Here is an 11,663-nt window from a genome sequence, read left to right as displayed (position 1 = left end):
GTCGGGTGGTAGCCACAGACAAGCAAGGGACATGAACATGAAGGTGAGCTTGACTGTTACCCCCCCACCCCCCCACCAGACATGTCCTGAAAAACAGAAACTGTTGCTGCCATGTGGAGACACAGTTGAACTCTTGGCCTCTGGGGCGCACAGTCCAGCTCACACTGACAAATACACACAAATAGAACTCTCGGAGAGAAGAGGAAAGAAAGGTCGAGCTGGCCAGGGGGCTGCAAATCCCTGCCGCCCCCAGGGCCTAAACCCTGGGAGTAACGTGGGTGACAGAGTCGGGCCTCAGGCTGCCTCGCCTACCTTCCCAGGCCTTGAGATGGTCTTCCGCCCTCCCATTTTAAAGGTTGGGCCAAGGCCTGGAAGGCCCAGGATAGCCACAAGGGGGCGCATGAGCACTGACTAATCCCTTCAGCCCAGGCTCCTCCCCAACCCTCCTCCACGGATTCCTAACTATGTGATAAGCTCCAGTTCTCTGCCAGGTGAGAGGACCCAGAGAGGGGGTAGGGGAGGGGAAAGGTGGTTAGCGCAAGGGAAGAGGCACTTACCTTTGCTTCAGTGGGACTGGAGGTTAGAGGGCGAAGGTTTGGCAGGAGAGGCAGAGTCAAAAAATAAGAGCTAGAATGTACTGGGCTCCAAGCTCTTCTGGATTTTGATATGCATTAGCTCCTCTAATCCATAACTGTATGAACTCGGTTATCCCATTATTCTACTTTCACTGGGGGTATTGTGGGTGCAGTATGGCAGGTATGATAATCACTTCATACACAGAGCTGCTGTAAGGATTAGATGGGTCAGTATGATTTTGTGCCAAGCACTAGGAACCCTGCCCACTTGTTACCGCCAGTTGTGGGAACACATCCCCATTTTACAGATGGGGAAACCAAGACACAGTTAACAAGGAATGGCCTCAGGGGCAGCTGGGTAACTGTCAGTTGAGCATGACTCTTGATCTCAGCTCAGGTCTTGATCTCAGGGTTGTGAGTTCAAGTCCCAGTGTGGAGCCTACTTAATTCAGAACAAAACAACACAAGGAATGGCCTCAGGATTCAATCATCGGCAGGCTGCTTCGAGAGTGTGGGCTTACCCAGTTATTAGGCCCGCTGGTAGGCCCAGTCAGGGAGCTCCGGGGGCAGCGGGGAGCCACTAGAGAATTTTAGTAGGAAAGGAACAACAGTTAGTTGTTCATGCTGGCTGTAGGGGAGGCTGCGGGGTGCTGGTGGGGGTGGTGGGCAGGGCAGCCTGGTGGCAGGGTGACACTGGTCAGGTAGAGGTCATCATCATGGTCTCAGCTGTGACTAAGATGGCAGTGGAGGAATAGAAAGAAGACAGATAAGACAGATTTGAGAAACATTAAGGAAGCAGCCTGGAGGGACCAGTTTCATGCTAGAGCTGGGGGGTGGGGCGGGGGCAGGGCAGAAAGCAGTGAATGGAGAAGCAGATTTGGGAGAGGGTAGGAGCTTGTGGGGCATCCGAAGGGAGAAACCTGTAGGCCCCTGGCTCCATATCCTCAAACCAGAACATATAAAAGAGCCACCCCCAGATTCCCCTGCCCCACCTTCCCTGGAGAGCCTGGGGGATGTGTGAGGCCAGGAACCCTAAACTCTGGCTCCCTTCCGTTCGGGGTCTGGGGGCTCTGGGCTCCACGGGGATGGCACTGTGCTGTTCTCTGTCATCCAACTTGACACACTGACCCTTGCCCACAGGGCAGGACCAGGGAGTCTCACTCACCCTCTCTGGCTGCCTGTCCCCCAGCATGGGACAGGCGGGAAACATCCCCTGCTCTCCCACACACGCTTCGAGGCTTCAGTCTCCTACGGGATCTCATCTAATCCTCACAACAACCTGGGAGTAGATCCTTATTACCTTAGCTTCACAACTGCAGGAGCCACCTCGGAGGTAAGGGGCTTGCCCTGGGTCACAGAGCTGGTGCCTGGACCAGCCCTCTGCCGGGACCTTCGCTGCATATTTTCCGCTCCTGCCTGCTCGGCTCCCAGCACCACTGGCTCTTGGTGGCTATCATGGGGAGATGGGGGGGGGGCCTACATCCCGCAGTTTAGGTCTCAATGCAGGGCCCAGGATGGGGCAGAGAGAGAGAGGCATGTTTGGGAGTCACCAGAGCTCCCGGGGAAGACCAAGGTCCAGCGTCAGTCCCAGCCAGGAAAACCAGGAGAGAACTAGGTAGGTGGGGGAGAGCTTCCCAAAGGGTGGGGGTGGAGTGGGACGTGTCTAGGCAGGCAAGTGGGGACAAAGAGGCAGCCAGGTGAGCCGCCAGCCCAGATTCAAAGTGGGGCTGAGGCTGTGATTGGTGGCCCGCGTCCCCCGCCCCTCCCCTCTCCCTCACCTCCCAGGCAGTTGAGAGCGGGACGGGGTTGGGCAGGCCCCGCGGCAGGACTCCCCCGGCACGGAGCGGGCGGCCGCGGGGCTCTCCGAGCGCTGCCTCTCCTACCCCAAGCCCAGCCGGGGCCCTCTGGCAGGTCGGCGCCGCCCTCAGCCCCAGCCACTCCCCAGGAGCCGGGCCTCGGGCCCCCCAGCCCCCCGGGCGGTCCCCTCGGGCGCCTCCTGTTCTCGGACCCACTCCCGGTCCAGCCGGTCCAGCCGACCCCGCTTCCACGCGGGCGACCCGGCCCTCCCGTGCCCGGACCCCCGCCCCGCGGGGCGCAGGGAGGCTCCCCCCCCCCCCCCCCCGCCCCGGGCCCTGGGGACCCGCGCGCAGCCGGGCGGGGCGGGGATGGGGGCCGCTAGGTGCGCAGCCGCTGGGGGGGGGGGCGGGCGGGAACCCGGCTCGGGCCATCTGCGCGGCGGGCGGGGCGCGGGCGGCTCCGGGGCGGCGGGCCGGGCTCCGGGTTCTGCCGCGAGGGGCGGGGCGGGCGCGGGGCCCCGCGGAGGCCGCGGCCAATCCCCGCGCGGCGGGCGCCTCCCCGCGCCCCCGGCCGCCAATCCCGGCCCGGCCGCGCCGCCCCCGCCCCGCCGCGTCCTTTGTTCCCGCTCCCGGCCCCCGCCCGGGCCCCGCCGCCCCGCGCCGGGCTGCAGCCCGCGACTTCCGCCCGGGTGCCCGGTGCGCGCGTGTGCAGGGCCGGCCCGGGGCAGCGGCGCAGGCCTGCGGGCGGCCGCCCCGGGAGCTCTGGCGAGAGGCTGACCTTTGGCCACGGGCAGGGGCCACCGGGAGCACCGGCGCCCGGGCTGCTCCTCTCTCGCTGGGCCAGAGCCTCCTCACCCTCGCGCTTCCCCGCTCTTGCGCAGGCTGCTTCCCTCTGATGAGCCGCGCGGCCTCTTTCCAGACTTGTCTTGGGGGTCTTGGGAGGCGCAGGTGCCTCTGGTGTCGCCCACTCACCCAGCACGTGGGCCCCTGGTCTGGGTGTGTGGCGAGTGCAGCAGGCAGGATCCGAGGGACCCAGACTCAGTAACCCGACCGCCTGGCAGAGTGCGGTGCTCCCTGCGTGTCGTGTCCACTCGGGACGGCAGCAAGCCACCATCCCAAGTACGTCCAGAGTCCCCCTCCGCCACCTTCAGGCCTAATCTTGGTTCCATTTGAGATTGAGGCTTGTCCTTTTAGGCCTGTTACAAGGATTAAAATAGCTAAAATCTTTGAAGAACAGAGTGACCGCCTGGTAAGGAGCCACTACACCCACTCAGCAGGCCACGGCCCCTGCCATACCATGGTCTTGCCCTGTGGGAGCCCCTTGCCACTTACAAGTTGGCAAATCCAGTAGTTACCTACCACCTCCCCACCCCCTCACCCCGCCTCACCCCCCCCACCCCGTGCCTGCCACAATGCCCTCCCTTGACCTGACCTCTGAGCCTTCTGTTCAGGACTCCATCCTCCATTCCCTTCTCCCCTTATTCCATATCTTCTGCGAGCTCATCCACCCCCAGACCTCCACCTGCCCTGCTATAACCAGTCTCCTGGATCTTTCCAGAAACCTCCACCTGGATATCCCTCAAGCATCTCAAAGCCAATTTGTCTCAAACACAAGATTCTAATCCTGCCGCACCTACTCCTCTGTATTGCCCAGGCCAGAGACTTGGGTGTCATCCTCAACCCTCTTGCCCACAGACTGTCACCGAGTCTGTGCTTCCAGATTGGCTGCCCCGCTGCCCTAGGACCAGCGCCTTGGCCCATACTCTTCTACTTTTTCCTGTCCTGATCAGTCTCCTTGCTCTCTGCCTCCACAGTCTACAGGGTTTGCTGTTTGCAAAGTTCCTTTTCCCATTGTCCTCAGCATCTAATCCCAACTCCTGATTCTAACTGACAGGGCCCTGCCACCTGGCCCTGTCTGCCTTCCCATCTTAGCCCCAGGCACACAGAATTACTTCAGTTGGAGTCTTTGACACGGCTTAGAAGGTTGGGAGTGGAACCATATTCCCAGGGACCCCTAATAGAAGCAGTGCCAGGCCGTAGGATGATCAGAAGAATAGCTAAGGCTTGGGTATGTGTGTGTGAACTGGATCAGCAAACAGGCTCTGCAAACAGACTCTACAAACAGGCTCTGCAAACAGGCATACCTGAGTCTGGGGCTTGGCTCTGCACTTGCCCAGTCTGACTTTGCTCTGTTACTCATCCTCTCTGGCTCTCATGTCATGTCCCAGATGAGTTTAATATTGTGTCTTTGAAGGCCTAGAGGAGAACTTAGGACCCAGAGCCAAGACTGGCCAGGGGCTGCCTCCCCTCTCAGGTGCTCCCCAGAGCCTAAGGATCTAAATTACCTGGAAGGAAAGGCAGGGCCTGAGATGAAAAAGCCATTTGGGAGGCATTGGGGAGGAGGGAAGGGGCAGGGGGGAGGGGAGGCCGACAAAAGAGACCAGCTGCTGTTTGCACACAAACCCCAAGTTGATAATGAGTGGAGGGGAGGGGGGCGGGGCAGGGAAATGTCTTGGCAGGAGCCTCTGCCAGCTGAAGAGTCTGCCCAGAATCACTGTGCCCCTCCCTCCACACCCCCCACTCTGGGCCTTCACCACTCACACCCAGCTGTACATCTGCTCCTAGGACTGCAGAGGGGAGGGCAGGAGGGACCCAGGCTTGGTGATCTGGCCCCTTCAGCCCAAGGCTCAAATCCTCCCCCCTCAGGCCACACACATCCTGAGAGCAGCCTCAGGGAAGCCTACAGGAAAGGCCAGAGCCTAATGGAGCCCAAGGGCGTCCGAGGACTTGGAGCGGACCCAGACTCCCAGCCTCTTGAATGCCTGGTTGAAATGAAGGCCCCCGGAGAAGCTCTGAGTACCTGGAATTCTGGAGAAGAGAGGAGGCTCCCAGACCTGAGGCCTGGAAGAGTCCTCTGGCCCTGGGGCCTACGCCTACAGGGACAGAGCAGCAGACCCGGGCTGCGGATGGGCCCATCAGCCCCTTGGCCCCCCGTAATGCCAGGAAGGTGGCAGATGCAGATAAACAAGGATGAGCAGCCAGGACCCTGGGTGTCGGGAGTGGGAACCCCCACCACCATTTGGTCACCCCCACCTAGACAGCTGTGGAAGTTTCCTCCACTGTGGCCCTAGGGCCCTGTTCTGTCTAGGCCCACTCCCCCGTGCCGCCCAGGGTCTGGCTGGCCCGTCGGCATCTTCCCTGCGCAGTGTCACCCGTGCCCGCGGCCACTCCTGCCTGTGGGCTGTGGGTGCAGCTGACAGGCTGTGCCCGCACAGGAGTGTGTGCTCCTGCTGCTGCTGCGTGCCAGCCTAGCAACCGCTCCCAGGGGCAGGGAGAGGCAGTGCCAGGAGGGGATGCAGCTCTCGTGCGGTGCGCTCCCCTCCGCCTGCTGCCTCTTTTCCCTCGATGCGCCAGCTCCCTGCCAACACCTGCTCCAGAAGAGGGTCAGCCTTCCACCAGGCTCCAAGGACAGAGGCGGGACCGTGGCAAGCTGCACGTCTTGGGCCTGGGGCTTCTGTGGGCCCATGCCTCGGGAGCCTGGGGCTGAGCTTTGCAGGGGGCGGCAGGGAGGAGACCGGGCCACAGCATGGTGGTGGGGAGGACTGTCCCTTCACTTTCCTTCTCAGTGGTTCACCTCTCCCTCTCTCAAGGCCAGAATGGGCAGGAAGAGAGGGCAGGCACGGAGGCCGGAGAGCTGGGCAACGGCTTGGAGACTAGAATGATAGACACGGGAGCACAGATTCACAAGGAGGAGGAGCCGTGGGGCCGGGTGACAGAGGTGCCTTGAATGCCAAGGTGACAGGAGCTTTATCTGGAATCTGTAGGAGCCACAGAAGATGATGAGCAAGGAACAAGATGGACAGGGCGGCAGAGAGCCCATGGCCACAAACCAGTGAGAAGTGGCGAGGTGTGTTTGGATGCAGGGTGGCAGTGGCCTGCTGTAGGTGTGGGCCTGGGGTCAGACAGGTCTGGGTTCCAGTCTGAACCTTGGGCCTCTCTGGGCCTCAGCTTCCCCAGCTGTAATTTGGAAGCAACACGAGACCTCCCTGTGGGTCTGTTGGGAGGGCTAGGTGATGCGATGCGTGCAGAACTCTCCTGAAAGTGTACTCTTGTCACTAGTAGGGAAAGAGTGGTTTGAAAGGGGGCCCAGGCTCCTGAGTCACAGCGTGGCCTCCACGTGGTCAGAGGGGTGCATGGTTGCTCACCTCCCTTCTTGGTGAGTGTAGGGGGAGCGGTGGTGTATACAGTGAGAAGTTTGGCGGCTCTGGAGAATCCTGCCCCCCGTATGGCAATGGCTGCGTAGCTGCAGACCAGGAGCACAGGACATGTCCCCGAGCCCAAGCTCAGCTGGAGCGGGTGTGTGGGTAGGCAGGAACGAGGGCTGTTGCAGCAGTGGCCTGCAGAGACCAACCACGGCTCTCATACAAGGCCTGGGTATCCCATAGGAAAAGGCAGCGTGGAGCTAAGAAGCCAGCACCCGCAGGGTTGTAGCTGGTAAATGGGGCTTGACTTAAAAAGGCCACGAGAGTTCAGAACAGTAAAGCTGCACTTCTCCCATAGGCAGGCGTCTGTGCCCATGTGCCTATTTTTTTTTTTAATTTCATTCATTTATTCATGAGAGACAGAGAGAGAGGCAGAGACACAGGCAGAGGGAGAGCCCAATGTGGGACTTGATCCCAGGACCCCGGGATCATAACCCTGAGCTGGAGGCAGACCAACCACTGAGCCACCCAGGTGCCCTCCATGTGCCCATTTTGTTGAGCCCAAATGAGTATGTGTCCCGGGAACTTTTCCCTCGGCTTGATTTCACCAGGGTAGGACCAGCCTCGGCCGGGGGCTTCAGGAACACCAGGCCCTAAGGATGGAGAGTGTCCACTGAAGACCCTGAGGCCAGTGCCGAGGAGGCCGGCCTGGTGCCACCCTGAGAGGGCACCAGGCTGGCTGGGGCCCAAGGCCTTACCCAGCCTACCCTCTCAGGCCCAGGCCACAGAGGAGGCATTGATGGCAAAAGAGGCGCCCTGAGGCCACTGCAGCTGGCGCAGCATGGACCTCACTGGGCCTTGGAGGGGGAGTGGGATGATCTCTGCAGCACCCAGGCCTCCACTGGGCTCCAGGGCCCAGCATCTGAGCATCTGTGGTCAGTGTGGGTGCCCTGGGCATCCTCATCCTGAGGTAGTTCCTTGCGGCAAGCAGAACCGACTCAGTACCTGCACACCCCCCAAAAGGAAAAACCATGGACCTTCCTTCCCAACTGTTGGCAGGAGGCAGAGGGCTCCCCATCCACCCTCTGGCCCCGCAGTATCTCTGCCCTGGCCAGACTGCTCCAGTGACACCCCCCACACCAGGCATAATCGGGGCACCTGTGCCTGGTGCCCTCTCTGGCCCAGCTTTTCACCACTGGGCTCCCAGTGAACCTTTTGCTTGTCTGGTGTGCCCTCACTTCCCTCTCTGTGCCCTGAAGCCTCTGCTCGGGCTTGCTCCCTCTATGGAGCATTCTGGGATTGCTCCAGGCCGAGTTAGACCCTCATAGGCCTAAACCTATGAGTGTGGTTGTCATCTTATTTCTCATCTCATTTCTAACTGCTCACATGCAGAGTTCCTTAGGGATGGAAGGGGCTCCTCCTCCTCCTCTCTCTCTCCTCATAGGCACAGAGTGAACCTTAGAGTGGCCAGTGGCCAGCTCTGCCCCTCGCAGCCTCCCGCCGGTGCCCACGTGAGCTGTCCACTCCGGGGACCACCTGACCAGGGTGTTTTCAGCTGAACAGCTGCAGGCCTTGCAACTGTTGCAGGCCAAAGCCCAGATCCATTCACACTCCACACACCCGGGGCACAGGTGGACTGTGCATTTACACACACACTCATACGCACACAGACAAGAGCACATTCAGACAGGCACAGACTCGAACACACACACACACACACAAACACAGATGTGCACACACACCAACACACACCTCAATAGGTGCTCCCACAGACACAGATATGCACGCGCAGACACACGCTCACACGCAGGCATGCTGCACACAGGCACCCAGAGACACACTCAGAGGCCTGTACGGACACTCGCACACGCAGGTAGCACACTCAGGCCTCAAGCTCAGGAGGAGGAGCTGCCCACCCGAGGCAACTGCCACCCCCTTCCTCCTGGAGCTACCAGGCCAGCAGAGGGCGCCCGAGGCCCCTTCCCTCCAGGCCCAGCTGCTGCGGGAGGGGGAGCATGTGGTCACCACCCTCCCTCCCAAGCCGGGTCCCCTTTGTTCCCCAGCCCTGGAGGAGGCCACTGTGCCTGGCGACCGCTTGGCCACAGAGTCCTTGAGGCCCTGCTTGGTCTCGCTCATCTCGGCCCTAGAGATGAGCTGGGGAGCCTTGGGGCACAGCGCAGGGATGGCAGCCACCACAAGGAGGGGAGAGCCAGCCCGGTGTTCAGGGCGTGTTCAGGGCCAGGCCGGCGGGACCATACAGCCCCCAGGGACCTCACAGGCCTGCATCCCTTCCTTTCTCCCCACTGTCTGTCCAAGAGTCTGTTGACATGTTGTCTCCTGGGAGGGGGACTCAGAATACTGAAATGAGGTCCTAGTAGACCCCAAGGGCAAGCCCTTTAATCCTCCCTTTCACAAGTGCCCAGCTCTTCTGGCCCCATTGGGCCACTGGTGAGGCCTCTGATTCTGTAAGGACAGAAGCCTGAAGTCTTCCCATCCCCCAACCCTGGAACCCAGCGTCCTGGAGCTACAAGACAGAGGTTACACCTGGGAGTCACTGAAGACCTGCCTCTGCTGCCTACAGGTTAAAGGCCTTGGGCCATCAAGCCAGTCTTCTGAGCCTCAGTTTTCTCATCCATAAAATGGGCATCCTCCATAAAATGGGCATGGCTAACGGTCACTGCCTTGCAGGTATATGCAAGGACAGCAAGGTAGCACATGCAGAGTCCCGGTGTGGGGCTGGGCACTCGGTGCGTGGAAGTTGGGTGTTATCCCTGTCTCGATTCCTGTGTGCTGAGCCCTTTCCTGGCTGAGCCTTTGAGACAGCATCTGGACTCCAGCAGAGAGCCCTGCAGTATGTGCTCACTAAACCCTGGGGCATGAACACCATAGGGGTCAGCCTGGGAATGCCACACCTACGCCATCAGCAAACAGCATGCGTCAGGGACGGCCTGGCAGGGTGCCAGGCCTTGTTTTCCAAGTGGTTTGTTTCTCGGGGACTTGAATGTCTATTCCTGGTGGGGCCGAGCTCACAACCTGGCTTTGTGCCTTAGCTGAACGAGGTTCCTCTTCCGCCTTCTCCCAGGACAGGAGGGCTAGGCTGGCCCGCCCTGTCCACTCCCCTCCAACCTGATTCTTACTTGTCCCACTGTAATCAGGTTCTTTGGAGCTCAGGAGGGGGAGTCTGTGCCTCCTCTTCATCTGGTCTGGGGTGGGGGGCTCCCCAGCCTTAGGGGCATTGGTGCCTCTCCTGAAGGCAGGTGGGGAGCCCCGGCCAAGTCTGTGCCAGGGGTGGGTCCTCCTGTCCCCTGTGGCCCAGCTCCTTGTTTAGTGGTCAGCGTGCATGGGGCTGAGCAGGGCCCAGGCAGGCTGCTCTTGTCATTAGCGGCCCGGCCTCACTCCAAGTGAATTAGCTAGTCCTCCGGGAGCGAGTGCTGAGGCCTGCAGGCTCCTGGCACTGGCCAGTGATTCATTCACCACAGCCTCACCCCCACCAGAGGCCAGCGGTGTCCCTGCCCCCAGACCACTGGCCTGGCTGGCGGCCGGGGAGCGGGAGGCTGGTGTCCAGAGCAGCCCTGGCTGCCCGTCCATCTGCCCGTATCATCCTATTAATCAGGCTGTTCCCTGCTCCCTCGGGTCCAGCTCGCCTCCATCCGCCCACCCCTCCCTCATACAGGGCTGGTGGCCCTGGACCTGGGCCCAGCCCTGCTTCCGCCAACCTGGCTGCCCTGCCAGGCTCTGTCTCCCGTTCCCTTCATCCCCTGGGCCCCTTGAGTGACCCAGGGGAGGCCCCCCTCATCCTCCTTCCCTCTCTCCCTTTGCCTTCCTGCCCCCCTCAACTGAAGCCCTGGGATTCACTTAACCGGTCTTGATGAAAAACAGGCTCTGTCCATGCATAAGAAGCTCCCAGTAACTGCCTGGGGCTGAGCCCTGCCAGCCTCCGGCTGGGTCTTAGCTTTAGGACTAACTTGGATGAGGAAGGCACCACCTTGATCTCCGCCACAAAAGCCTTCAGGAGCCCACGTACATCCCTTCAATGCCACTCCACCCCTTAGCTTCATTTACTCAACAGGTGATGGATGTTCAGAAACAGGTGTTGATGAATGAATGAATGAATGAATGCCCTTCCCCATAGCAAATAGTGACTTCTCTTCATCAACTTATGTGACTCACATCTTCTCAGATCTCTGGCGTGAAAACTGTCCTATTGCCCTTACAGAATGGAAAGCACCTACGTTTCGTGGCCAGAAGACACGAATTCCAGTCCTGGCCTATTGTCTCTGAGCTGTGTGATCAAGTCTCTGAACCAACAGGTCCTCATTCATGGTCTCACGTTGGGCTGACCCCCCTCCCCAGGCTGGCTTTGAGCATTAGAGACATTTTATCTTGTGCAAGGAAAACAGGGCATAGAGATACCACCCAAATGGCAGCCACGAGAGGACTCCACTCAAAGTGCTCTTCCTGGGGGGCCTCCCTGGCACATATGTGTGCCATTTGCCCCTTATTGTTCTATAATCCTTGATGGTTGCTCTGTAATTACTCTCACATGGTCTCATCATAATAAACAGCATCTGCAGAGCAGTTCACAGTTTACAAACTGTATCTTTTTCCTCATCCTGTCCCTACCTTTACAAAAAGAAGCTTAGAGGCTCAGAGACGTCAGTTGATCTCTCTAAGACCACACAGGAAGGAGGAAGCAGAGCTCACTGTCTCCCCAGCCTATGGAGCCGGGTGGTCCCTAGCCCACTGTGTCCCTAGTTCCAGGCAGGGGAGGGAGGCATAGGGTAGGAACTTGGCAGGAGGTAGGGAGGTTACCTGGGGTCTGATGGCTGATGGGGGCGTGGGCACTCCTAAGTCAGGCTGGGTGCGTGGGTGTCCGTGCAGGATTGTGTGCTCATCTGTGCACGCAGGTGTTCAGGCTGACACAAGGTGATCCCCAAAGGGGACTTGGGAGGGATCCTGGCTCCCAGGGTGGGATGTGGGCCTGGGTTATTTCCATAATCGCTTTCTGGTTTTATTTTATTTTATTTTATTTTTGTTTTATTTTATTATTCATGAGAGAGAGAGAGAGAGACATAGGGAGAGAGAGAAGC

The 11,663-nt window shown here is 59.8% G+C and overlaps 1 long non-coding RNA gene across 1 annotated transcript; it reads left to right on the top strand.

Moving 5' to 3' along the window:
- Positions 1-433: 433 nt before the first annotated feature.
- Positions 434-11,143, top strand: LOC140593822 (uncharacterized). Its single transcript, XR_011994122.1, has 3 exons — positions 434-491; positions 1,716-1,908; positions 10,790-11,143. It is a non-coding gene; the product is annotated as an uncharacterized lncRNA (long non-coding RNA).
- Positions 11,144-11,663: the final 520 nt, after the last annotated feature.

This window comes from Vulpes vulpes, chromosome 9, assembly GCF_048418805.1.
Source record: "Vulpes vulpes isolate BD-2025 chromosome 9, VulVul3, whole genome shotgun sequence".
NCBI lineage: Eukaryota > Metazoa > Chordata > Mammalia > Carnivora > Canidae > Vulpes > Vulpes vulpes.
This window is presented reverse-complemented; position numbering and strand designations above follow the sequence as displayed.